General features: G+C 41.9%; 1 protein-coding gene and 1 long non-coding RNA gene across 3 annotated transcripts in view; one reads left to right on the forward strand and one right to left on the reverse strand.

The window, feature by feature from the left end:
* LOC135314340 (uncharacterized) overlaps positions 1-14,098 on the forward strand; it is a 37,508-nt gene extending 23,410 nt beyond the window's left edge. The window contains exons 3-4 of the long non-coding RNA XR_010373854.1: positions 9,408-9,657; positions 11,299-14,098. This is a non-coding gene — a long non-coding RNA (uncharacterized LOC135314340). The remainder of the gene's footprint in view (positions 1-9,407; positions 9,658-11,298) is intronic.
* Positions 1-27,433, reverse strand: part of LOC104046963 (glypican-5) — a 396,666-nt gene that overhangs the window by 9,331 nt on the left and 359,902 nt on the right. The window lies entirely within an intron of this gene.

A 27,433-nucleotide genomic window follows, 5' to 3' on the forward strand; every position in this document is an offset into this window, starting at 1 on the left:
TAAAAAAGTTGAATGCAACAAAGAAAAAAAGTGCAATAAAAAAATCAGGAACAACTGTGAGACAATTTGAGATGTCAGGTGCCTGGAAGCCATGCCTACATGAAATGGCAACTCCTTCTCCCATTCCCAAATAATCTGTTGTGTATATACATTTCAATGCAATGTATATACATGGAGAGAGAGAACAGGACATTATCTCAGCTGTACTGCTGTAAGGAAACCTGTCGCTGTATTTGTTTGGCTTTTGGTATACAGCTGCCATAGCAAACTCTGCATGATTTTCATGAGCCACAATAAAACTGTATTAGTTCTAAGGGCTAAAAAGTAAACCCACACGTATAACTGCCTCGGCTCCTGACATGGTAAATGTCAAGATAGAACAATCCATCTTTTCCTTGGGAAGAAATAACCTAACCTAACAAACCTTGTGTGATTCAGCAATAGTTCCATTAATCAATCAGTCGTTTGCAAGAAAAGACTTTGTAATTTTGTTTATATAAATACGGGACTTACTAAAATACAGACAAGCTGAAAGAATAAGCTTAAAACATGCCAAACAACTTTTACATTTCCGGGAAACATCTGTTTTTAGTCTAGTCCTAGGCACATGTTTGTGGTTGCATGTTTAAGCTTGTTTAGTTTGCCAGATACCTCGTACATACTGCAACACAGCTGACATGATATCCTGAAACACAGCATGGAAGTAACTGTAAAACATGATGTTCCCAGTAAATCTGTTGAACTTGTGCTGTAACTCACTTGTAATGAATGAAACAACTGAAAAGCTCTGTGACAGCCTTCTGCCTTCACTGTACGGTGCAATCAATTAGTTAAGTTTAGAAATGCTGTACATGCCTCACTGGTAATATCCAGAAGACTGAGAGCGATCCTGATGCCACATGCCGCACATGCTTAAAACTCCTATTAAACTTAATGGGAGTTTGGGGGGATACAAGGAATGCAGGATTGACCTTTATGGTTAAAGATGAATGTGTGCTCTAGACTTCAAAGATTAGGTGCCCCTGCCAGTCTGGAGTGTGCAAGTGATCAGCACGCCAAGTGCCAAAGGCATCTGCTAAATATCACGCCACAGCTCAAAGCTGTAATTAAGAAAAATATAAACTGGCTCAAGGAAGAAAAATATTAGTAATAATTGAAAATGCTTTGGCTGTTGCTTTTGTCCTGATGATCTCATTAGTTTTGGTTTTAGAAACAGTTCTCACACTGGCTGATGTAGGGCATGCTTTGTTTGTGCTCTCATTCTACCCACATCTTTGCCAGTTAACTTTTATTGCTCAATACAAAGGTCAAATCGAAGGCTTAATTAAATTGTATATGGGGAAACTATAAACTTATTTTGGAATGGAGTACTAAAACATTTAAAGCCATCCCAACTCCTCTCCCCCAGACACTCCTTAATTCTTGAGAGGAAAAAGAGCATGTGTTGTTGGCGCTGTTTCCCTTAAGGGGAAACTGCACCTTTTCTTGCTAGAAAATTTACATGTTACAAATATCCAGCCTTTTAATAAACTGCTAATTATATTTGCAATTGACATTTGTAACTGGGATTTTAATTGATCTCTGCAGCTCTGAAAAGACAAAGCTCCATTTTGCAAAAAGATTGGATGTGATCTCAGGCTAGCATCAGTCCAAGTTCAACTTACAGCAAGGATTTGAACTTCATCTGCTTAACTTTAAACAGAGATCATACCACTGAAATAAATACTGTTAACCACCTGCTTGAAGTTAGGCATATGTCTCAGCCCTGAGGCCTAAACCTGAAAAGCAGCATCTCTCTCAGCTGAAAAAACTCACACGTCATATATAAGCACCATTTAGTTTCTCCGTGCTGTAAGAAAAAAATTGCATCGCTTGAGAGGAAGGTCAGGTTCGAGTATGCTACAACCTGTGCACTAGCAACACCTATCTCCAAGAAATTCTAGGCTTCCATGTGACAAGTTAGCTGCCCGAGTTGAGCACTTTTGCACCGCTGAGGTTCTCAAAGCTCCTCTTCAGCTGTTGTCTAGCCCTAGGGACATAACAATTAGGTCCTTCAGTTTCAATCTTGAAAAGCCCTACGCCATTTACATTTCTGCAGCTGGCCATGCACACAGACCCCAGGGAGCTGTGAGCCACATGTCCCTTGGGGTGCTGTGGTGGACGTGGAGGGTGGCCTGCAGGTCTCCTCTCCTCTGCCGGACCTCGTCAGCATAGGGTTGCAGGATCACACCAAATGGCAAGAGATCAGACAGGTATCTGCCAGCTAGGGCAGTAGTTACAATGCGCACCAATGATAGATGATATCTAGGTTCAAGTCCTTCCTGTGGCTGATTTAGAAGGGGTGCTTGAACCCAGGTCTCTCCTGCACTATCCACCCCGAAAATGTATGAAGAGATGGGGGTGTCTCAGCCTGAAGCAGGCTCTGCAACATTGCTACGTGCCCTAACTACCTGGGGTCTACCCTGAGAGCAAACTGGCCCAAAATACACTGGAAAGAACTACTCAACTTAAGTAATAGGGTGGCAGCAAAAAGAGAAGACACAATAGAAACTGCTCTGTGCCACGGAGTGAGGTCTCTTCATGCCTCCACAAGGAAACGCCAGTGAGAGGCAGGAAGATGGACTGCTATCTGCTTAGGAAGCCATACTCACACATTTTAGCATAAACAGACATATCTGTAAGGAACAGACAGGAGAAAATAAACCATGGAAGAGCTCCCCTCCCACCAATCAAAGAGCTCCATGGCTCAGGGCAGAGCCCTTTTAGCTCACAGTTGCCTTTGTGAGGTAGGGTACATTCAACACATACTTCAAGCAGCCCGACTAAATCCCTCAGTATGATAACCACAAACAAGGCATCAACTCCCAGCGTGGCAGATACAGAAAAACAATCACTGATATCTCTACAAGACATCTGAAAAGCTCCTTTCACCTTGCAAACATGCTGCTCTAGTCAAATTCTTCCAGTTATTCCCACTAAGAAACTTGGGCAGACATGATTTTTGCTGCGAGATTTTGAAGTCACCAGATACCAATGGTGGCAGTGAGGATTTAAAATATTTCCTATATTTCTGTACTTTCTTGAGCACATATAGAATCTTACACTAAAAATGTTTTAAAGAGGTTCTAATAGGATATAATAATAATTAATGTTTAATTGTAGAATAAACATTGAAATCACTTCAGTCCACATATCATCTGATTTCTTTTAATCTAGATGACAAAAAGGATTAGTTATAATGGCAAAGCGTAGTTTGGGTCCTTAGATCAATCAGTAGGAAACATTTGTTTATTGAATATTTCCAGTATTTGATTTCAGTCAGAACTGAAATAAAAACTGTGGCAAGATATCCTAGATTAATCATTTTAGACTTAATATCAAGAGCAGTAAAGGAAAACATCACAGCTTGCTTCAGCTCTGGTATGGGAAGTTTAAATTAGTCTTTTCTCCTGCTTGAGTTTGGCAACTATTCAGCATGCATATCCTCTATTTCACATTGCTAGGTTTATCCAGCCAACCAGAACCCCAGCTCTATCACAGCTGACAGTTATTGACGGAGAGGATGATTAGAGCCATCACTCTACTGAATATCTGTAGCAAGAAGAACATGTTTAATGTGAAAATACCAAACAGCTTAAAAGCATTATCTTATTAGTAGTATGCGGCAAAACTGATGAAACCTTATCACATACAGCAGGATGACGAATGCCCAAATCAACACAAATGGAAAGGAGATATACAACCAGGCGTAAAAAATAAACTTTTCTAATAAAATGTCTTGCAGAATGAAGCACCATCTGTTAGCATATGCAGAAGACTATGCTCAGTCAGTGTTCAGGCTGTGGAGCAAATTAAAGGAAGGAAATTCCTGTCTGGAGCTGGCAATGATCCCATTCCCCAATTCTGTTCTGGAAGGGTGGGAACTGCGCCTTCCAGTTTTCATGGGAGACACACCAAAATCACCGGGACTGACTTCAGCTAGTCTGCTAACATTATAGTATGTAATAGACTGAGGGCTATAAATCTTCCCCCTTTTTCAAGGTAACAACACTTTTCATTGGCCAGGAGTGACCAATTTCTTCTCCCACTTAGCCATGTGGAAAAACCACTTCTGGCCATAGCCCACATATCAGCTAGAAACTCCTTGAGAATAATAAAAACACCATTTTGAGAGTGATAAACATTGAAACATTGCATTGGAACTCAAAAGCCTGCAACTTTCAACTGGCTTCTCTACACTGATGTGCTCAAGCTTGACTGCTCAGGTGAAACCAATGACAAAGCCAGTGTGGTTCCCAAAGCCCTCCTCCAGGCACCTGTGGCACCTCTCCAACAGATTGTGCCAAGTGGCTGAGGGTGGTGATGAGAAAATATATCATTTTTTAAGGAAGAAGTTGGAGAGCATGAAAGCAACAGATGTGTTGCTGCAAGTAAGTAGAGAGCAATAGGAGACTCCAGATCAGGAAACTGAATTAATACATAAAAGACCATTTCTGCTCGTTTCTACGCACAGAATTGGCATGGACATACGTAGAGCACTTCCTCGGTGACTGAGCATGTGGCTTGATTTCTGGGTGCTTCCACCCAGCCAAAGAAGCTTTGACAGGCCTCAGTCTTTTCTGAGATTTATCAGTAATTGCCAATTTCCTCCTGTCACAGGAGCTCCAATAAAGGGAAAAACCTGCTAGAAGCTCATGAGAGCTGACACTGTGCTTCGATGGATCTGTTGGCACTGCTGTGGCCTATTATGCAAATATGCATCAACGGACTTTGTAAAACATAAATTATGTAAATGCCCATTTAGAGACTCTTCAAAATGCAGATTACTTGCCTGATGTTTGGAGACAATTAACATCTCTGATGTCAACCTGCACTCAGGGACTGCTATGATTCAGCGTGTAGATGTCTAGGCCTAGCAAACTTTATTTTCCATGCAAATTCAATCTTGGTATGATGGACTTCTACTATAGAAGTCAACTGTGTCATGGTCTACTTAAGCCACATATCACTGACACCACAGGTTTTAAGAGACCTGTCAATTTGCTAGTGTAGCTGCGCTCCAAAAGATCCATTCTGGAATTCAGGTATGCGCTTGTATATTTGGGATTATGAAGGTTTTTTCTTTTTAATTAAGGCCTTGTATTGTAATTGATACATACCAACCATCTGTATGTCTGCATGAAGCCACATGGCTCATTCTCTTGTGGGGGTAAGGGTTTGAGTCCTGGTTCTCTACCTCTGCAATCCTGTTCCTGCCCTTGGGTCAGACCTCAGTCAAAGCCAAAATGGAACCAACATTGACAAAGATGACTTTGGGCTTGACTGAGCTCAGCTGCCAACTTGACACAATAGGTATAGGTCGATTCCTCAGGGTGCTTAGTGCTTCTTAGGAAGGCTGGGCCCCCACTCAGGAATGTAATCAAGCAGTTAGACTGTTTTTTGAGAACACTAAGCATCTTGGATTGTTCTCAGTAGGCTCATTCCTGGCATCTGAGATCTTACAAAAGTCTAGGCCAAGCAATGTATCCTTTGCTAGGAAAGAAAACGTCACAGAGCACCTACCTAGGTAAAGAATTTGGAGAAGCTGATTTTTTAGGAGTAGTAAACTCAGCATCTGTTGGACTTCATTAAATTCTTGTTTAACTTAAGTTGAACTGGGTGAAATTAACCTTTATACCTCAACAGTGCTGCTCTTATTTGAAGCAATTGAATCAAAGTAGCTTACCAAGGGCATCTTTCTACTTTATAACTTCAAAGAACATTTATTCAGAGATAGCATGTGAGATCACATAATTGGAGCCAGCTGATGGAGAAAGGGCTGCATACTGAGCTTGCTGGGGGAAAAAATACCTAATTTAAGGATATATTACAGATCTGAAGCAAAGTTCATAAAGACTGGTGTGTTACAAAGCAGAGGTAATAGTTTCCCAGACTGGCAGAGACAGTGCAAGATGAATGGAAGAGTCTTTCTAATCACTGTTGGCTGAGTAGTATTCCCTGAGCAATGAACCAGTTCCTATAAAAACCAAGGACCTTAGAAGACAATTTGTAACCATTCAGTTTTCTTTACTAGCAAGTTTAGGTTCTTTGGGACAGGGACAGTAATTTCTGTGGATCTATAGTAGCTAAGCATCATAGGGTCATGATCGTGACTGAGGCATTCATGCACTACTGTCAAATCAATAATGGGAAGGACATATACCTTGACAATTAAAGGACAGCAAAGAAGAACAGTGGACGTTTTTGATTTAATTGAAACCCAACTTTTACTGGTATCCAGAACAGTTACCAATTAGTAAGGCTGCAATCAAATCTTAAACTAGAAGCCCCACAGATTTGTAGTCATCTAGTTACAAATTTCGATTAAAAACATTCAAAATAATTATAAAAGATAGGACTAGTCACTTTACTGAACCATCTTGAACTGCTATGTGTTGGGATATGCACTAAACATCCCTCTGTCACTGGCTTGGGACTCTCAAGCAGTGCAGGCTAATGACATCTTCAAAGCTTAAAGCAAGTCAAGACAGGCTGTTGTAAAAGGAAATATAGATACTCCTGGGATATGTCACCGAGCCATAAGAAACTGAAAATTCAGATGTTGCTATTCCATAAAGCCACAGATACTGTGAGATGAAAGCTAGCAACATCCCAGAGCATTAATTTCTGGCTATGGCATGAGAGAAGAAAAGGCAGGAGAAGAGATAATCTCATATCTGTTCCTCTGCAACAAATTGTTGCACCTCACTGAATATCAAAAGGCAGTTCAGCTCTGCCATTCATAGTAAATGAAAAAAATTGCTGTAGAATGAGAGTGGTTATACAACTCTAAAAACATAGTTTCCTTGTAAAATACCAAGGGACAGAAATCTTGTTTGTGTAAGGATTACTGTAGTATCGTCCCTTAAGTCCCTTGTACATGGGCTGATACTCAACCTCTTCCCCTCTGCATTTCCACTGGTTTCCCTTAAACACCCCCCCCCCCCCCCCAAAAAAAAAAAAAAACAAACCCCAAACCAAACTAGAAGGAAATGGTTTAACTTAAAAATTATCATCCTTACACTAAGGTGAGTTTGAAACTGAACTGGGAGAAGTGCCTGAAGCTTGCTTTGGACTTTCCTATTACTATAACTATACAGGGATGTTTTTTTGGCAATAGGTTTTGCTTAAAACTGAGCATCCGTCAGAGCATCTGAAAAACATAAATAATTTTACTGTCTCCAACTAGTGAATCAAGACGTGGCAGATCATGGGCAGGCAGCCGGAGAAGAGGTGGCCATACGCAGATCGGCCAGGCATCCCCTGTTTAACCAGGCAGGAAAAGGAAAGGTACAGGATAGTGGGAATGGGGTACATGGTGCCAGCCCACAGAGCAAAACCTCTGTTTGCATTGAAACTGGCAGGGATGCAAAGGGCCACAAGAAGGGCTCATCACCAATGACAGGGAGACTGAGAAAAACACATACCCAGGGATAAATGAGACAGGGTGACAGAGGACACAGAAAAGCCTGAGGTATTAGAAGCCTTCTCTGCCTTGGCTTCACTGACAAGATCATTGCTCAGGTTCCTGTGTCTATGTCTGCGGAGTGACGTATTACCCATGGTAGAAGAAAATTAAGTTGGGGAATGTGTGTTCGTGCTGGGATGAGGACCAGTATTAGGGCTGCACAGGCTATAGGAAGCTGTAAAAACTCTCTCATTTAAGGTATTAAAAACCAGACTAGGCACATAGGAAAGGTTTTGGTAGAGCTGACTCTGGCTTGGAGCACAAACGCACACTAGAGAATCTTCTTCATCTCCATTTTCAATCTTGCGATGATCTATTAATTTTGATGAACCTATTCCATGTGAAAAGCAAATGAAAATGAACTATTCAATCAGTTTGAGACTAAATTTGTAACTATCTATAAAAACTGAGGGTGAACATCTTGTAAAAGGAATATACATTGGCAGCTATTGCTGATGAAGTGCTATCAATAGGCATTAAAGCTGCAAATGGCAAGGTGTTGGCAAAGTGAGAGGAATTGCTGCAGAAAGTAAAAAGCCAATCTGTATGATGAACAGAGTGTACATAAAGTAGAGCAAATTACCAGACACACAGACATGACAGTAGAGAGGCATGGGAGCTGCTTAAGAAGTCCTTGTGAAGAAATCTTGAAGGCTGGCCAGTTCCTCTAATTCTCTGGCACCCTTTCCAGCCGCTCAGCTAGTGAAAAGAGCACTGTCTGTGATGTGAGCGTACATGTGGTCATGTATTACAGGGAGACGATGGATGTGCAATACCATTGCAAATGGCTGCTTGGAACTGCCATCCCCCTTTCAGAACAATCCTGCTTTTCAGAGCCTCAGTAATCTTGGATAAATGCCAAAGAGGGAGACTTGAAAGGCCCAGCTCCTGAATTCCTCAGCGAGGAATAAGCTGGGCATGCGGCTGGATGCAGTGTGTGTCACGGACACCTCAAGTGTGTGACATTGGAGGCTCTGCTGCTGGGGTTTTACTTTCTGAACGCCTTATCCTGTACATTTGTAACCTGAGAGAGGCGATAGACGTAAGACCTCACAAGCCCATCAACTGCTGTTTTTCCTTAAAACCAGAAGCGTGATTTTTATTTATTTTTAACTTCCTAGGTTTTCTCAAGACATTCCTTTTTCCCATTTCTTTATGATTAAATACAATGGAGTCCTGCTCTTTAACTTTCTAACTAGAGAAAAAATAAATGAGTTTCTGAAAAAGAATATGCATTACAGACCTCTACTAGTTCAAATGGTGGAAGCCTGCAGCAGCTAAGCACCCTCAGGTGTTTTGGGTTTTTTCCATTACAGAGAAAATATGGATCATTTGAGGTTTGTCTCCAATATTGTTAATAATGGTTTGTACTAGGGAAAAATTAATGGTAACTGTACTGAATTTGATATAACTGAAAGTTGAGCTTGGCTTACAGTCATAAAGGGACCAATTAAGCTCAGGATTTGTATTGGAAGATTATTCTCTGCTTTACCTGCTATCCAGGAAAATTTCAGGACAGAAAAATCACAAACATGACCAAAAGTCTGATTTACATGCCCATTTGAAAATTACTGGTGCTTTAATTCTTCCCTTTTATGAGGCAGTCTGCTGTAAATGAAAGCTGAGTAGGCAGAGGTAGCCCATTAAAAATTCATTACCATCTTTTCGCTTATACCTTGAAAAGGAAAGCCCCCCCAAATTATGACCATGACTACTTTAATTGGGGTGCTGGGTGCTGCAGCAATGGAAATAATAAAGCATGCATGAGATTTGGATGTTGAATTTTCATCAGCTTACTTTCTTCATTGCTCTACAGTAGAAATAATAGGAAATAGGTGATTGCAAACATCGGCCAAATGCTTTTCCAAGGGTGTGTCTAAGTAAGTCTTTTTCTTTTCAGATGAAAGAAGCATCTATAACTGCCACTAAAATCAAGACCTTGAAATGCATCTCAAGGAAGATCCAGCTGCAGTGCTGTAGTGGGACCAGGGAGCACCACTTATCAGGTTTCTCTACAGCGCACCACCAAAGCGAGAGAACGGCTACACTGTGCCCAGAAGTGTTTCCAAGTCGTCTTCCATTGTGTCTTCTAATAGGGCACTCTACAGCAGCTGATACAGAGGTGACTGAATACAACTTGTTTTAGCAAGGTCAGTATCTGGGACAGGTTTTCTTGGTGCACCCTGAGGGGAATCCATCCTGCCCCCAACACACATCATCACAGGCACGTTGTAGCTGCTGGAGTATGAAGGCACTGATTAGCATCTGCACTCAACAACAGACATGAATGGCAACATTTTTGCTTTTTGTGCGTGGAGTGGGGGAAGAAGGGGAGGTTGTGAAAGACTGTGGAGATGCATCAGGATGGGAGGAGAAGGTACAGCTGCTTTCTGCAGCATCCCACTATGACCTGTATTTTAGTCTTAAACAGCATGGCACACCGAATTTCATTTTTCTTTTAAAATACGCCTGACTCTTGAAACGGCAAGCACACTGCATATGGAGCCATGGGGCCCTTTTCCACTTCTTTGCATTGTACTGTAGTTATGGCTGCTGATAAGAATTGTGTCTGGCCTTGCAGAGCTCTGAATGACTACCTTAAGGTCAAGGCACTCGTGAGGCAAGCCTGAATAATTTTTCTCCCACTTCAACCATTAAATGCTTCCCTTTGGTTTGGATCACAAGAGGGAAACCACACTTTCAGCGCTGCATAATGCACCCAGTTCAGCATACTGCTGCTCTGCAGTGCCAGCTGGATGGTGTTGCACAAGAACATAACCAGCATAAGCAGGGAGACAGAAAGCCAGCAGATACACAACATTTACAGGTATAAAATACTTTTGACTTGGGTGTTATTGTGCCCTTATTTAGCCTTTAAGCCCAAAAAATTAAAACCAACTTTTTCAATAGCTCTGAAGTGGTGCTGCTAGTGTATTACATAACTTCTAAAACATCTGCCTGTAAAATTTGACTGAAAAATGAATGCAACAAAGCCCAAACAAACCCCAGCCTCCCTCCCAGAAACACCATATCCTTTAAAACCTGGAATTCTTTAGCAGTTAAAGTCATACTTCAGTTGAATTCCCAGTGCTTGGGTAAAATTTATGATACAGCAGCGAAGTAATTTATATTCTTGTTTGGAATGAGCTTTCTAAATTCTGCTTTACTATAGATGCCAGCCTCTATACTATATTCTATCATGTGCCAGTGAAAGTTTTTCTTTAGAGTTAAGACATTCAGATGAATCACGTTTTCTTTGCATCTTTTTTAAATGAAAGGTTTCCTTGTCTCTGTAATTCCCACTCCCCACCCTCCAGTTTCTGTTGCTTTCACTTGTACAGAGCCAGACTTTGATATTTATTCCCTTACTTAACAATGAATAGTACAATGTATCAGTGAAAGCCCTTCTGAAATCAATGAGACTTTTTATGGAGCATGGTAGTACTCATTGTGAGCAGGCGTTTTTCAGTCTGGCCTGAAGAAAGATCCAAGAGGACAGAAGTTGAAGTGAATACAGTTACTCACCACTATAATACACATGTTTAAGAGAAAAGACCTGGGCAGATGGAATTTCAGTAGCTGCCAAATATTTTGACCCCCTACAGCAGGTAGCAAGGGACCTGGGAGTTCTTAAATCAAAGCATTACTGTCTTGACACTAAAATTTCATAAAAATCAGTGGAAGAAGTAACTTTTTCCATTTCTAAGAAGTCTTTTGTTCCAGAGTCCTGACAGAAGTTACTAACAGTAAATGTGGCAGCACTCCTAGGAAGTATTATTCCCATTTTTCAGATGAGATAATGGAGATGTGAAGAGACTAAAATGATCTGGATGGTGGTCACAGAAGAAACCTGCAATTACGCTCAGAATCAGCAATATTTGCATCCTTCAGTCCAGAAACTGACGCAGCCAGATGTCATTTTGTACTAAGTTCAGGCATTTACTAAAAGGTAGTTTAGCTTCTCTCCAAATAAAAAAATCAAACTATAAGTAATGATATGCTGGTTTTTATCTTGTAGCTCACATGTAGCTCATGATTCTTAGCTCACAGTATTTGATGAAGGATTGTCTTTGTTCTGCTTGCACAGCTCCAAACGTAACAGTGTCTGAATCGAACACTGGGGCTCCTGGGTTAGTGAAAACCAGGAATATTTGGAGCTGGATCAATCCCATGCTGTATTTACCTAGGGCGTACCACAACTGAATGCCTGGTCTTGCTAAGAATAGGATAGACATAAAAAATAGAAAATCTAGAATGATGTTACGGTTCTTAAAAGAAAAAAAATGTTCAGATGTGACGATACAACTACAGAACATCTTCCGCTGATGCGAGGTGCAGTAAATTACAAGTTGGAAGTATCAAAGGCAGTGTTATAATGGGGAGAGCTGTCAGCAAACAGGCATGGAACAGTGAAAGATGAAATAGCCTTTCTCAAGTCATGCAGCCTCCTAGAAGCTTCCCATCCAGTGTGATACAGATTACACTGAAGGTCTGATGAGACCAGTATTTTTGTGTATGTGTGGTGTCGGGTTATTTTTAATACTTCCTACAATGGGAACAAATGGTACCAGGTTCCAGAAGCACTACTTGGCACGCTTATTACAAACATCTATTTAATTAAAAAATTCTCAGCTTCTGTAAGAAGTCACAAAGCCACCCAACCTGCCTCTAAAAAACAAAGTTACCCAATGACAACATATGCCTCAGCATCTGGAGATTACCGTGCAACATACGCATCAAACCTTGTTTGCAAAGACTGAGAGAGGTAGTAGCTTGCTTTTGGCCCACCTGCTACATTGTTAGATTATTATCCTTGAAACACACTGAATGATTATGTAGAGATAACTTCATGCTTGACCAAGTATACAATGCAATTAACATTTTAAAGCCATTTGGTACATGTCTAATCTTAACTGCTGTCTTCATATTTACTCCTGTTCCCGTATTTACTGATATTAATTTATTTGTTTTTGCCTTGTCTTATCCTAAGCTATCAAATCTCTCCTTTCTTGTCAGCATACATCATCAGCCAGCTCATCATCATCATCGGCTCAGGTAGTAGGCACACTGGTAGAAGCAAAGGGTGGGCTAGACTTGGTTGTAAATATCACTATGATGGTGGGCTTGGCAGTGTTTGTTTACGGTTGGACTCAATCTTAAAGGTCTTTGCCAACCTAAGTGATTCTATGAAATGGAAACGTTATCCATAAACGTTTATCATGTGCTAATAATTCTGTACCAGATTCTGTGAGAGACAGAGAATGGAGAGATTTGGACCTAACACTCTCCAAAGGCCTTTGTGCTCAGCACAGTTGAAATATTCTTATCTGTGTCACACACCTGACACAGCCAGAAGTGCCCCTGAACCTCCAAGAAAGACCCTTTGGTTAGTATTGTGCTAGATAAAGCAAGAGCTAAAGATGATAGAAGTTCTCCTCGTGCTCAAGAGCTGAAAGGGATACTTTGATTACAGCAACAATGGGATAGTGGCAGTGCTGATGTTTGTACAGCCAAACGAGGCAGAAGGGGCTTCTCCTGTTGCCACACATGGCACAGACCCAGTCTAGCTGTCAACCTTTGGCTTTCGTTCTCTCCCAGTCTCCTCACATCTCAGCTGTTTTGCCTTTCACATGCATGAAATCATGGATGCTTTCCAAGAGAGATGCTGAGGGCATAAAACAGTTGTGACCCCCAAGTTTCTGGAATGAAAAAATGAAGATCCTGAGGTATCTCTGAGCAATTTGCCTTTTCTCCTGACATTTCTGCATGTCCCAATTGCTTCCCCTAATTGAAGTTCTATTTTTCCTGTTTGCATCATACACTTTTCGGTGCCCTGTGTGCTAAAGGGAACAGCACAAGTTCTCTGACAGGTATGATACAGCCTGACACTAAGTCGCAATAAGACGTACGTGATAAGAGAGCTCAACGTTTATTTGGGATGGGTGGTATTTGTGTAGGGAGCTCTGCTAGTGTGCAGGGCACAGAGAGACCTTAATGAAACATGTAAAACCTTTGCACTTGTTTTGCCTCCAAAACAAGAGAACATATGGTCTGACTCTGATTAATGCACAAAAATGTTAAGTATCATCTGTTTTAAAAGACAAAAGGTGGTTAAGATTTATAGGGAAGCTGGGTAACCCCAAACCTTTCATCAATATCCCCTCTCTGTGGAAGTGAATGGAACAGGCTTCCCCATATACATGCACCACAGAGGGGACTGCCATCCTGCACAGCCACAGGCACTTTATGGCAGTAATTGGCTAGTGGAAGTGAAGGAATTAATTTGTACACATATAAATGCAGCATTAGGAATGTGCAGTAGCATGCAGAGGAGTCATTTCAATTTTACTTGTTTATGTACCTCCTGTAAAAATAATCATTTATGGTCATTATAAACCAGTAAATCAGTATATTACTGCTGTCTCCTTTGGTCTAGTTTATTTGGCAGCTGGGTTTGTTAGCCCTGTTAGGAACCAAGGTTGTCAGTCACCCCACTATCCACAACTGAAAAGGACATTAAAAAGAGGTGGATGCAACACTGGGCTTGAATACTTAAAGAGTAGTCGCCCATCCCTCTATCTGCAGGAGGCAAGAAAGAGGCCGAGCATTGGGATATTCATATACTCAGGTGCAGGTACACAAACCTGCGGGGAAGGCTGCTGGTGGGAGGGCAAGGCTTGCTGTCTGGCCTCCCTCCCCTCATGTCCACCTGGCAAGCGTTGTGGGGGGATGCTTGTATTGCACTCAGTCCCTCATGGGCTAGATTGGCAGCTGCATACCCCCATACCACATCTGATGGATAGTCCTCACGACCTTCACCTGTTGGACAAAGAGGAAATGCACCTCATGGCATGCAGTGAATGGGCCACACTGCCACTCACAACAGAGATAAGGATATGGATGGCTGCACACTGTGCAGAACGGTCAAAAGCAAAGGTATTACAGAAGCTCACGATACCCAAACCCATCCCCTGAAAACCTTCTGCTTATTTCCTCTGATTGCAGCTGGGAAGGGAAAGACTTCTCTTGGTGACGAAGTGACAAACCAAAGAGAGGGGAAAAAAGTGGAGAGCAATACCTAAATCAAAAGAGAGGCTAGATGGGGAAGTCTTTCCCTAGATACTTCTAGCGTCTCAGGATATGAATTACTTACTCTTATTTATACCGGAGAGGTTCCTGGAATAATCTGGGGAAAAATAAGGGCCTCTGACTTGCTCAAATTTAAAAGCATTGTTGAGAGGAAAGCTGAAGGCACTTTTTGTTTGTACCCAGCAACTTCTCTATGCAATCTGATGGGTATCACATTGTGTTATGCATGAGCACAAAAGAGAGCACAGAGGAGCCTGGTCCTTTAATAGAACCTCAAAAGTAAAAGAGTTTTGAAAGGAGATTTTTTCCCCCCTCTTGAAGTAGTCACTATATCTGTTCAAAAGAGTCTCTGTGGGGAAATAAACCTTGAGAAGCCTCCAGTAAAAAGCTCCATCACATTTAATCCTTCTTGCAATGTAACCTGGGGTGCCAAGAAGGAAAAGAACAGGGATAACAGGGAGGAGAAGCAGACATACCAAAATACCCCTGACAACAACCCTGGGTTATGCCCCCGCATGACGAGTTGTCCCCCAGACAAACCTGGGTGGGTTTCAGTTTTCTGTGGGAATGTGCCACCTGGCAAAAAAACCCTCAAATCACCATATTTAGAACCTCTGCTGCTACCTGCTTATTTCTGTATCAGAGATACAATTTGCACCTTGTAGCTGTACGCTTCTATGGGAGAACTTATCTTGGGCCGCATATCTCCGGGACACAGGGGTCTACCCACCCTGGGGACAGTGATGCACAGACATCAATATGATGGATGCAAAATGTCCGTCTATTTGGCTGCGTCACACGCTTATATAGCTCTTGCGGTTCCTGTTCCTGCCACTCCTATGGGGAGGAGTCTATCTTTCCGTCACATCCCGTAATCTTCCGGTCGCCGATCCCTGTCTATTCCCCTACAGCACCTGAAATGCTTCTTTCTTGTTTCAGCTCAGAAATGAACACATTTGTAAAAGCAGACAGAGTACCTCTCATTTTTATGCCTCCAAGAAAAGTCGTTACAAGATCCTGCAGTTCTCTGTATTCCCTAGGCAACATTCTGCATGGTGGCATTTCCTACTCAGCACCTAGCTCAAAATGAATACAGATGGGTATTTGCTTTCATAATTACCATTTGATAGTAGGGATTATATTCTGTCCTGAATCGGCCATCTCCTGCTAGAGCAAACTTGGCTGGATGACTATCATTCATTAGAAATGAACTTAACGGTATTTTGACAACATCAGTTGTTTCCTCCCTGGTAGTTCACATATACCTTTCTATTTGATAGGATACAATAACGCACATTGGCATTTGAAATAATAGTGTCAGCAAACCTCAGAGATTAATGGGATGTGATTTGTAATTGCCGCAGCAGAACACAATGCACACATTGCCAACTGCTGATGAGCATGACATTGCATGCTTGATCCCCAAGCGGGAAACGGTACCCTACACAATAGCACACACCACAGGAGCAGCGAGAGCCGAGGATGAAACAAGAGGGCTGCAGGTGCAGCCAATAAGCCCCACTGCTCCCTTCCTTGCTTATTACTATGACTGCTATGATTTGACTGTAATTTCCCTTGAAGGGGAGCGCTCTCGTCTTTCTCTTCTCGAGTCTTTGGGCCCAGAGGCGATGGGAAAAGAAGTCCTGTAAATTTGGACAGTGGCGTCTCTGGGCAGTGCCTTCTTCAATGCTGTCTGGGAAGCTACAGTGTGAAGGGTCTCCTAATGGATGCTGTGCAATAGACCTGCTTACAAAAATGACACCTCTGATGGAAGGAAACTATCACCCAGCATGGACGTGTTGCCAAGGCCATATAACACATGCAAAAGGACTGCAAACCTGCTGTCCCTAGAAAAATCAGACCTCAAAGCAAAACACAGTGCTTCTCCAAAAGAAAAAAGAAAGTACATCCCTAACAAGCATCTCCTCCTGCCAACTACTAAGAAAATCAGCTTTGCATATATCCAGAACTATTCCAAACCAAGACTCAAATACCTGAAGGCATGTTTGAGGGAACATTCCTCTCCATGCCCTCTAAGGAGGGGTGTACTGAGACAGGGAGTTTGGTGGCCTGGATGGACCCCACTGTTCTGATCCAGTAAGAAGTTGCTCTGCTTTACTAAATGATTACACAGCATCAGTGAAATAAAGTCAAAACTCTTCCAACTGATGTGGGTAAATGTTTTGAATGAGACTACAGGAGACATGCTGTGTCTCACTAGTGTCCAACAGTGACCCGTAGGCAGTTCTTATGTCTGTGGATTGTGGGGGGCAAGACAAGTACTGCAGAGCCTCCTGCTCAGCCAGAGGTAGCTCCCAGAGTCACAGACACAATCTGGAAAATCTAATCTCCTCTGAATCCCGATTCCAGTACTGCGGGAGGGAATTTGCATTCTTCACAAGGTTGCAGAGAGAATGAAATCACTTTATAACTGATAGATGCATGTACACTATGGTGACAAGTCTATGCATTCTGGAAGCATATCTGACATCCTTTCCATAGGAAAGGGATTAATCCTGAGGGACTATCACTGGAAGGTTTCTATGAACAAATCTAAGAAGTGTTCCTTTTCCTCCTTAAAAAATAAAAACAAAGGAGAGATTCTCAGTGTTCGGTGATGAGTGACTGGGGTCTTACTGAATCTCCCCTCAAGTTTTTCATGTTAGCATTTGATCAAAGGGCTAGTTTTCCCAACTAATAGGGAATAAATTCTATACCTTTTCTGCTAAAGGTAATTCCATATGTAGAGAGATGTAAGGAGGGACTCTTCAATGCCTGTGTCAAACTTGTGAGAGAAAAATCCTATTTCCTAGCAATTTCATAAGCTTCAAGGAATATGGGAAGTTTGGTACCTTACAACTTTTTTTTTTTTTAAATATATTTAGCCTCATATTACACAGGAGAATGTTGTTGCAACATATTTACTATATGTAAGTAGACCTGCCAGCTGAAAAGTCTTATCTCTGGAATAATTACTTTGTAACTGAAAGCAAGCATTCATCAATACACCAAAAAATGCATGGGCTTGATTCTTTGTTGTAGAAGACATCAAAGCAATGATAAACTTGAATAAATGAATTAAGGCAATAGAAAACTCTTCCAAAATTTATTTTTCAGAGATTCACTAATGTACTGAAAACAAGAAAATAAATTAAGGGGTCACATCTGCACTAAAAATCAAAGAGAATTCCACCATATATTTACAAATATTGTGGGGAACATTTCTTTACTGAAGTTGTCCAAGAGTTTGATTTTATCTAAGCCACATCACTGAAGAAAGCTTATTTTAATGAAATTAAAAAATCCTTACTGCACCAAACTCTTCAATACTTACATCCTATTAATGTCAGAGATGCACTTCAATGCTCTGCTGAGTAGGGATGGTCTGCTGATTTTAGGACATATCTGCAATGAATCAGCTTCTGCCAAGTCAACTGAAATCTCCTGACAGCTTGCCACAGTATTCAAGAGCCATTCAGAAATATGAGGTTACCCACCTACAGTTGTGTTGTTGGAGATGTCTCCACACACAGTCACACTGCAGGTGGCTCTGAGCTTTGTCCCACACGTCCTCCTCTCATGAGGAGCCATCCAAAAGAGCAACCACTGCACAACCAGTGTCCCACGTGCCACCTTACTGTGATTGCCTGACTCCTGGTAAAGAAATAAATGGACAGATGGCCTCTCTGTGGCTTTCAAGGGTGGAGACAGCCCATAGTGACACATCCTGTGCTCCAGTGAGGGCTTCCCTCCTCTGAGGCAGGACCACATTAGCCACCTTGCAAAACAGCTGTGAAAGCCAGTGCTACAACTAGGCAGTTCCTCTGGGACGATGGCTGCACCTTTTGATCTCTTGCATGGTGACATGAATGGCCATCAAGACTGCTTGAAAGGCTTGTACATGATAAAAGGTGCTCAGCACATGAGAGGCTATTTCAGCCTAGAGTTACAAGGCTGGGAGTAAAACCAGGTATTTTAATTTCCTGATGCAGATGAAACTTGGCTTTGCCTCTGAACGGGAGCTGGAGAAAGGATCCAGGAGATCCTTTCCTTCCCTTTCCTAGGAAGGAAATTATATAGGGCAACTGACTGTTAGCACCTGGATTTCCTTCACACAGTTGGTATAAGCAACACCAGCAGAAAGGTGATCCTTACAGAAAGCCAGAGCTGCAAACAGGTTGTGTTGGGCTCAAATATCCACCTCTGAGTGCTAGAGGCACTTGTACAAGTGAAAAGGAAGTGCTTCATTGGAAATGGGATATTTACTTAAATCCAAGGGAAAAAACAACCAACAAAAAAAACCCAAAACAAAAAACCACCCAAACCCCCAAAAACTCTCAGACATGTTTACTTTTGTTTTGCTGCTGACAGAAGACACTGGCAGACAGTAGCTATTATGTCATCATTAGAAAGCTAATGGACGAGTCTGGAAGTCTCAGTAACAGAAGAACAAAAAAAACCCCAACCAAACCTGGGGATTCACAAAGTTTAAATTTCATTGAAAGGGCAAAACAAGTAGTAATAAAATGTTTCAGTCACAACTATTTGCATGCACAATATTAACTGCTACACTTGCACTCCCTTCAAACATTAGTGCCTATTTTGTACAAGGAAAGGAAAAGAATTGGACAGTTTTAGGCTGAATCACCTCTTATTTGTTTCAAGACAGTTTTAAATGCTCACTGGGTTTGATGGAAAGACTCTTGGCACTTAGCTTTGAATCAAAGTTTTTTATGATTTTCTCAGGTGTGAATATACAATACCTAGGACTTCAGCACGCTTTCTTTTCAGCCAGCCAGCCATTCTCTCCCTTGTTGCCAACGAGGCAGCTGTTTTCTGCCATTCGGTGAGTTTGGACGCTGGTGTGCGCACACACACTGGTTTGAATGTGACTGCAGTAGTACCAAAAGCCTTAGAACAGTACAGTACATGCCCAAAGCGGCTGAATGGCATATACCTAGTCTGCCTGATGCCTTCATGCATATTCCTGTCTGGGATGCGTAGGGTAGAAGCAAAGCAGCCTGCCCTTGGAGGCATCAGCCCCGTAGCCAGAGGGGCTAGCAGAGTCTTAGCATCTGTCAGGATTGGGCCCATGCATTTTTGAAATGTGGCATGCCAGCAAAATATCTGTAACACATCAGTCCTCATTGGTGGTCTCTAGTGACCTAGAAAGCAGTAGTTCAGAGTTCAGACACAAATCTGGCAAAAAGCTGTAGCTGACTCAACAAGCTACCTTGGGAAATGGTGCCCTTTTGCAAGCCCATGCTGGCAGTTTTTGAGGTGAAGAAACTGTATGGCTCAGACTGTGCAGCTACTGCTGTTTACTGTTATCGTCACAGATACAGGGAGATATAACTCCAGTTGAAGAATCTGCTGTAAATATTCACAATTTTCATACTATCTGCTGGAACTTAAAATGTACCCTTTTCCACTTAACAGCACTGCAATGTGAAGTAATGGTCTGTGACTGCGGAAGCTTTCAGGTAAGCAAGAGCTCTCTCAAGTTCATACCAATGTCCTCATACTGGTGTCCTCCAAAGGTCTATTTTGTGTATGTCTTACTCTGGTAAAACATTTGGAAGAACAGCTTAGTAGATAATCAATTTTTCTTGACATGGGATTCTTCACTGAGTGTATTTTTCCCATGATTTTGTCTTACAAAGACGACAGTACTCTGATAAACAGCCTGACTTTGTATAATTCATCAGGAGTTTCAACAAACATGGTTTCAAACCTCTAATTCTTTCTTCTTAACCCCTGTGGTGCATTCAAACCAATAACTCCTGAACTTTAGAAACCTAAGACTAGATTTTGGATCACTAAACCCTAATAAAGTCTCTCTGTACAACATTTATATACAAATCCTGAAACAGACACAAAGTATGTGATTTTAATGGTCTGAGGTCATATTACTGTAGGTACATAGCTCACAGTTTACATGATCTGCTGGCTGGCTTGTTTATCGAAGTACGTGATACTGGCTAATTTTGTTTTATATGTCTGAGTTGGGCTGGGGTGAAGGTCAGCTGGAGAAGACAGCCTGGGGCTAGGGATGCAGTTATGGTGCAGTAAGTGGGGAGGGACAGACAGAGCAGCAGACATGCAGCCGACACCCTGGGGACAGGGGCAAAGGGAAAACTGAAGGGTGAGCACAAACGTGGCATACGGGTGAAGGTACAGGAAGCCCAAAGCCCAGACAAGAAGAGGTGTGCTTTCCAAATTCATCTCCTGGAGAGGGAACCATGGCTGGCAAGAAACAAGTGGCAGAGGCAGAAGAAAGAACTGTGAAAGAAAACCCTGGGAAAGCAGTGGGGCAGCTCTGGGGTAAGAGGAGAAGACCCAGAAGGCAAATGGAGGGGACAAAAGCGGAGGGAGGCAAAACGAAAAAGGGGGATGAGAGAGTTGCCAACAATAGGGCAACTGTTGTCAAAGAGTGGTAGCTGTGACTGAAACACTTCAGCCTTTTGATGCAGTTAACGACACTGAGAGACTTGCCTAATGCAGAGAGAACTGGGCATGGGGCCAGGACAGAAACACAGGGCCTGATTTTGCAAACGTGCTGTGCATCCTCACTGGGAACAGTGGTTGGCTAGGGGAAGAAGGCTCGTGGCTTCCACCACAGGCAGTCGCTGTGTGCTGGGCTGCATTTCACCTTAATGCCAAGCTAACTCCGAAGAAGATGTGATGCTCAGCACCTCTGAAATTAATGCTATCTGAAATGCCAAGAGGACAGATTTTGATTTTTCTTTATGATTTTATTATATTTCCTTCAGTTGCTGGAAGGGGTCTGCTGCAGATTTGCTTGGGTACTCTTGAAAACCCTATCTGCAGCTATAAAGCTCCTTTGAAAATTTGGCCCAAAACACAGATTTGCATGCTCGCATTCTGGCCTCAAAGATTGAAAATGCCAAAAAAGTTCCTCAGGATGGTCTTGGGAGCCTGGCTTGGCTTCAGTATTTCTGAGAATACAGGCTTAAGTATGGCAAGGACTTTTCCAGCCAGGATTTAAAAAAAAAAAAGAAAAATTTACCTACACCTCCCTGTATGATACGTGTTGAGGTACTTTTTCCAGAGTAATTCTGAAAAACCCAGTGCAACGATACACCACATGCTGGCACTATCATTTCCCAGACTACTATTAGGCTATATGCAAACCAGCCTGCACACTTAAACAAAAAATAAAATTAAGAGATACTAAATTAAACAAAAATTACATCCTTATGCATTTGTCTGCAGAGAAGCATGTAATGGAATTTTGTTTGTTTCCTATAAAATAGCTTTAGCAAGATTCATTTAAGCCAGTCTTTAAGACAACATAGAAAGCATTGCAAAGAATTACATATCTAATACTGTTTTTGCACACACACAAATACACAAGTACATGAACATACACACAGACACAAAGAAATTAATGTTTATCTTCAACAGCTGTAAGTTAACAGATCCCTAAAAGGTAGATTTGTACTCAGCAAGTGGATACTCTGGGTTTGCCATTTAATACCTGTAAAGATTTGCTACAGAATCCCTTCTTTCTTTCCAAAAATCCTCATGCAAGGCACATTCAAGCCACCCATTTAAAAAGAAACTGTCTACTTGCGATAAGCTGCTCCCTACACATTTCTGCATTTATCAAATATGACTTAACTGAGAAAACAAAATGAAAATCTATTAGCTGCAATTCAGAGTTGTGACTGCAGTGTAATGGCTTCATTATGAGCGGGATGATAAACATTCCCAACCGCAGGCTGTTTCAGAAGCAGCTACCAAACATAAGCCTACACTTCAGCAGCAGCTCTCCTCTTCCGTTCTGTACTCCCAGCGACACAGCACACAGCACCCAGCATAAGGCAGGGCAGCGACCCCAGGCTGGAATTCCTGGGAGGCAGATTCCCTCCACTGTCTCTGAAAGACTTCCCTGTAGCCTTGGGAAAATGAGCTGTTTTCTCCATCTCTCTGTTCCCAGCCTGTATATGGGAGCCCACGTACTCTGGGAGAATAAATGCAGAGGAGGACTATGAGGTCCTCTTTCATTATAGCAACAGGCCATGCAGATAATCTTAACGTTGTAAGGATTTATGCCATAATATAACAGCAATCCTTGTTTTCTAAGAATTTTCATTAGCTCCCCTCCTATAAGGGCCCATGGGTCGGGGAAGTAGAGCTGTTTACTGTGGACTCTCTCTTGAGAAATTAGAGGGCTATGCTTCATTAGACGATGATATGGCCCAACGCAGAGAAGATCAAAATCTATCCCTTCACCCCAGGCTCCACAGCACTCTGTTCGCTTCTGGTCTGAGACATGCAAACACCAAGCATAGGGCCACAGCCCGATTTGTTTGAGTAATATACTCCGATTTCAAAAGAAGGAGCTGAAGAGACAACCTTCATTTGAAGTATATCTTTAGAGTGAGGTGCAAAAATACACGTAGCATTTAGCTGCCTTACATGCATTCAGTTTGCATTTGACTTGAATTGCTTAAAAATCCAAATATGAATTTACTAATGCATTTGCCTGTAAATTAGAAGCTTTCACAGCAAACATGGGCAAGTTATTTACTACCCACACAAAGCTCAAAGTAGACCTTTAATAGTAGCTAGAAGGCCAAGTCCTGGGCCAAAACACCACTAAGCTTATGTGCTTTACAAACACAGAGTAAAAAAACCTGCTCCTAATCTGAAGAACAAATAGGGGATTTATTCAGAGAATGCTAGAGGGGGTGTGGTAATGCCAGCAGACTTCTGCAGCTGTCCTTGTGGAAGGTGATGAAAGTTCAAACTTGGTATGTGAAAGCTTTTAGCCTAGGTCAAGACAAGAAAAAAGAAAAAAAAAAAATGCAGGATCTGCAGCAGGAACTTTAACCTCCATGGTTGGAACTGACCATGGAATAGATCAGGCTGCTTTAGGTAAGCACAGCATAGAAAAAAGGCCAAGTTTAGACCCAGTCTGCCCCAAATCAGTGACAAATTAAGTAAAACCACATTTCCTCTTTGACTCCTGTTGCTTTATGTTGTTCATTAGATAATAAACAAACTGGTTCTGCCCCAGAGCAGTGCTCCCCAGGCACTGAACTCATGCTCAAGCTCCCACCTACAGATGCAGAGACACTTCCTTTCTTACAGTGTAACATCTGAAGCACGGGGCAAGGTGGGGGTGCTGGTGGGCTGACCTCTCAGTAACATCTTTTAACATCTTAGAAATTATAAGAACCTCAGTACAAAGATTCTTCTCCTTCTTAGATTAAAATAAAAACCAACACCCAAACACTTATTTCTTGTATGCAAAATATGCATTATTTAAATAAATTTGCTTTCTTCTACACTGCTATTTTTGGAATATTCAATTTTTTTCTAGAATTCCTCCAGCCCTCTCTGCTCCTTCCTGATGTGTGGGGTCAATAACACTAGCCTGATGTGTACATGTTGGTTAGGTGCACTTGTACCGTGGGGTTACCTTACTCAAAATTCCTAATTCCTGTCACCCTGTGACTTGGGAAGCGCAGCCCACTGCCCTTGGTGAGGAGGACCACGGCGTGTCTCACTAAGGAAAATGTTTCACCCTTGCAATTAATTACATGCAATAATGCAACTGAAGACTGAGAAATGGAGCATTCAGAGATCACCGACATGTACATGTCTATTTTCTGTCTACAGGAGATGTAGACAGAAGCTGGAAAACTTAATGTCCAGTCTGCAATTTGGGCTTTTGCCATACACTATGATTTCTGCCCAGGAGTGGCTAAACAGGGGGGGGAAATTAAAATAAAATCTTTCAACAATACAGAAGCAGCAAATGGCTAAGGAAGTCCCTAGGATACAGGATGCTGGAAACTGTGAGAATACAAGTATACCCTTGCAAGGTTTCTGCCAGAGACAGAATCAAGAGACAGTCAGATCTCTGACAAAATTAAACTACCCTTATATTCCTATATTCGGACTCTAGATTTTGAAATAAATTTCTATGTTTACCTTAGAAAAAAAATTAAAAACAAACACAAGTTTGTTTCTGAACTGGAACAATTTGGGCCAGCTCTCCGTGAATTAAGGCCACCAAATTTCAGCTGCATACTTGACAGAGGTCCCCTGAATGCCCTGGAGAACACAGACCTTAAAATTTAGTTGGCACCTTCAGGTAGTATAAGATGAACTCTCAGAATTTTAGTTCTATTAGACACCACTACTTGGCACCAGCAGAACTTGTTCACATTAAACTTAATTTATGCTAATTAAGTACTGCTTATTACTGTTCTTTATCATTAGGCAAAATTAGTTTTCTGGGAGAAGTCATAATCAAGAGGCAACTTCATTTCAGAATATTCCAATTTTGAATAGAATTCTGTAATAAAGTTCATTTATAGAGTAACTCACTACAAATCATTTTATAAATATTACATGTAGCAGCAGTGAAAACCCCTGTGTGTGCAGCAAAGGGCAGTGGCCAACCTGCCTGCAGAGCATGCCAGAAAGACAGAGGGAAGACCCTTTTTTAAGGGCCATGAGATACCAACAACAAAGAGCTTGTCTGTGCCAAGAAAAGGATAAATCGCACACTTGTTATCAGTGCACAGCTTTTGTTTTTTCCCCTTAGGTATATCACAATAAGGACTTTTCAGGAGAGAAAACAACAAAGCGCAAGTTGTCTCCAGCATGAGGAACAACAGGGCAGACAGCCTGAAGATGCGTTTTTGCAGATGTGAATGGCAGCTGGTCAGGAGCTGCCACATTGCTAATGGATGAACGGCAACAGGCAGGGCCCCTGTGGGCCGGCGGGCCTGCAAGACCGGGCCGCAGCTTGGGCCTTATGTGCTGTCTCCAAGGAGGCTCCCATGCTTTTGGCAAAGGTAGGAGACATCAGGCTGATGCCAAACAAAAAGCGAGATGTGGGAACTGGGAAAGAGGAGGTCTTGGAGAGAAAGCCTCAGAGTGGGTTTGGCTACACTGGGCTCAGTGAGAAGATTGAGAACTCAAAGTCTGGTCGGGGAGGAAGATCTGCGGGGGTTACCAGCACAAGGACAGCACTTGTGTTTGCCCACGTGGGTGAGATTACCGCTGCTTTTAGTGGGAGCTCAACTAAGTCAAAACTGATTGCCCTGGGAAATCCCACCCATGCTGTTTTAGAACACCAGCACAGGACACTGCAGTAATTATTTCTTCTTCTAAAATAATAGTGCCCTGTGGATTAACTGTGGTGCTCTTTAGAGTAAAATTCTGCCTTTCCGTAAGTGACTTAGAAGTCCTTTAGGAGTTTTTATTCTCTCTACGCTTAATAATTGGTACCTATAACTTTAAAATGCTAGTGTCTCAGCAGCTGAGTTGTCCCCAGCCTTCCTTTTCCCTGTGTAAGCTTATAGTCATCTCAGTGATCCAGAGCGTGCAGGAATACAGTATTCCAACTCATTGTCCAGTCAATAAAGTGAAAAATGCCATTCCTCTTTTAGCAGATGGCAGCAGAAATGCAATACAAGGAGCAAGAACACTAATATAGAAATCAATATCTATTACAGTTTAAATCACATTGCAGTCCTGAAACGATAATAGCAATCCTTTAAAAGCTAATGCTGATCCTGTTTGTATTAGAAATTGGTTCAATGTGTTTCAGGTTTTAATTCTGTTACAAAAATAATTACCTTTTAACCTAGACCCTCCAACCCCAGACCCCTCCTCCTTCTCCAGACCCTGTTCCCACAAAGGAAAACAAACCAACCAGGAAAAAAAAAAAATAAAAAAAAGAAAAAAAGCGCCCTCAAAGAAACAAACCTAACCTCGTCCTTCCTCACTCTACAGCCAAGAATATGGAGAAGGGATTGTTATAACGGAGATGGCTGGGAATTCCCACAGTACATGGTAAATGCAGAGGGATTATTCAGGCAGCTCTATCTATTGCTGTGCAAAGCCTTTCTGGACAGCTCCAAAATATGAAGAAGGAGAAAAAAAGAAGTCTTTAGAAACTGCTGACAGAGCAAATGCTTACTTCCTTGAGTAAAATTGAAGTCTTTTTATCCTAGAAAACAATATTTTTTTATATAATCAGAAGAGCTGTGTGCACAGCAGTGTTGGTAAACCCATACTCTGTGAATTGTCTGCATGCAGCCAGTGATTAGCACAAAACGACAATTGTGTTACGAACCATTTGTACGCTAAATAGCAAGAGTAAACATTGGGGGGAAAAAACGCCACTAACCTCTGTGTGTGCTGGATGACCTGATAAACCCGATGATAGCAGGTAAACAGAGCAAGTCATACGCACGCAAGTGTAAAGCCCACAGCCTGACTGGAGCATCCTGGCAGATTGTGACCTGATCAGGAGCTTGCAAAGTAGCTTTATGGCTACAAGGACTAGAGTGCTTTGGGCATATAGCAGGGGAAAACTGAATAAGTTATATTACCACTACATTTATTGCCACTACTGCCAGCAAAATACTACATTCAGTGTTGATGTTCACACATCAAGAGAGAGCTTGATAAATTGGATATGGCTATAAGTCATGAGATTGATTAAAGGATGGGAAACTCATCTTAGAGTGACAGTCTTAAGGAGTCCGATTTATTTAGTGTATCAAAGAGAAGGTTAAGGCATGTCTGATCACTAAGCAAATACTTACTTGGGGAAGGGAAAACTGATGAGAGGAGGCTTTTCATCCAAGCAAAGGTACAACAGTCCCATACGCAGGACACGAAACCAGACAAGTTTAGGCTGGCAAAAGCCACACACTCAATAGTAGAGGAATGAACTGCTGGAGGAATTGCTGACAATTTTACAATTATAAATGGATGTTTCTTTAAAAGGTATGCTATACCACAAAGTGAAATTCCCAAAGTTAAAAAAAAAAGCCTTGAATA

This window comes from Phalacrocorax carbo, chromosome 7 (genome assembly GCF_963921805.1).
Source record: "Phalacrocorax carbo chromosome 7, bPhaCar2.1, whole genome shotgun sequence".
In the NCBI taxonomy this organism is placed as follows: domain Eukaryota; kingdom Metazoa; phylum Chordata; class Aves; order Suliformes; family Phalacrocoracidae; genus Phalacrocorax; species Phalacrocorax carbo.